Source organism: Triticum dicoccoides, chromosome 4A (assembly GCF_002162155.2).
Source record: "Triticum dicoccoides isolate Atlit2015 ecotype Zavitan chromosome 4A, WEW_v2.0, whole genome shotgun sequence".
NCBI classification, from domain to species: domain Eukaryota; kingdom Viridiplantae; phylum Streptophyta; class Magnoliopsida; order Poales; family Poaceae; genus Triticum; species Triticum dicoccoides.
Window position 1 is genome coordinate 603,038,469 of NC_041386.1, and position 1,703 is coordinate 603,040,171.

A 1,703-nucleotide genomic window follows, 5' to 3' on the forward strand; every position below is an offset into this window, starting at 1 on the left:
CACGATGAGGTCAATGTCTTCTAAACTGATTTATCTTCGAAATCTTATGAGAATGCATATGACCTCTTCCCCTTCCCTCGCACCTTAATGCTGTCACAGGTACATGTTCGTGGGAGAATCCTTTGGTTCTCATAGTCTGCATTCATTTGCAGAATTCTTACAGCATCACATAAATTCTCCTGAAGCCAGTTCCTGTTGGTCCAGCAAGAGAAAGCCTTTGAAGCCTTTGAACGTCTTGAAGCCTTTCAAGTTAAAGTTTATGGCTTCAGAGAAAGCAGCAAGGAAGGGGGGAAAACAGCGTCGTGGCGGAACATCCAGAGATCTGCCAGATGAACTCGCAGAAATGTACAAGACAGATCCTGAAGAGGATTACAGTCAGCGCAAGACCCGAATCCAATGGATTTGATGATATTGGGCAGAATAATGGTTCAAATACCACTTCACAACCCAAGAGTATGCTGAGAAAAGTGCCATCAAAAGACCGTGGGGAGACATCCTATACAAGAATCTTCTACCCAGGTCCAGAAATTAAGCCATTGCCCAAGGCTTCTATCCATGCATGGTCCATGGGCCACAGCCTGCAAATGCACATCCGTCGTCACTACTCTGGTGTCGTGATGACAATCTATTCAAGCGCAACTTTCAGTTTGCCCAAAACTCAGCGAGGCAGAACAAGAAGAAATTTGGGTTAGACTTCAACCCTGGTCCCTCCGCACCAAGGGCAGATGGCACACGTGAGGCAGAACCCAATGTCATCGGTCCTGATGCCAACCTTGAAGGCCTCATCACCCGCATCTTAGTTCAAGGGACTGTAGTGAATGAGCCTCCAGCTGACTCTGAATCAGAAGAAGCTCCTGCAGTGCTGAAGCCAAAGAAGATGAGTAAGCCTAAAGCTTCAAAGCCAGCCCCTTCACCCAAAATTTCAAGGGCGAAGCCACTGGCAACTGCACCTCCTGAATATAGTGTGCCGTCTGAAGACTTATCACGCATCTCAAAGCCCCAGAAGGCCAAGGTGCCTCTGCCACACAGCGGCCAAGAGCTCACAGCTGCTGCCATTCTGCGCAATGATGACATTGACCTGTCAAGTGATGAAGACCTAGCAGATGACGCTCTTGAGCAACTCATCAAGAGCAAAGAAGAAGCAAAAATCTTCAATGATCTGCCGCTCTTTGACGTCACCATCATCCACAACTTCATTGACGAGTGGTTTGACACGCCAAACATCAGCTTTGACGATCTGCAGCTACCCATTGGCCTTAGTGTCGCCTTCCATGGCGCCATTGCTTCAGAACTAGCTATCGCCCAGCGCGTTGTTGAGCTGAAGCAGAAGATTGACTATGAAAAGGCTCAGTTCAAGAAGCATATGGCCAAGCTCAGCGTGCAAGAAGTGAAGAACTTCAAGATCATGATGCACGAGCTTAAGGAAAACTTTCTGAAGAAACATGCAGAAGCTCAGGGTTCGTGTGAGCGCATGAAGACTCTGGCTGACAGATGCGTGCAAGCCTATAATGAGGCTGAAAAACACAAGGCACTTGGGCGTCCTGGCATCGACCCCAGGATGGCCGCAAAGAAGAAGAAGAAGCCTGTTACAGCTGAACCCGATGCACCAAGGCAGGAAGCAGTTCCGATTGTCTTCCCCATAAGAATGACTGGCTCGAAGCCAAAAAGCAGGTCAACAGCTTCAGAGCTCAAGAAGACGAGGA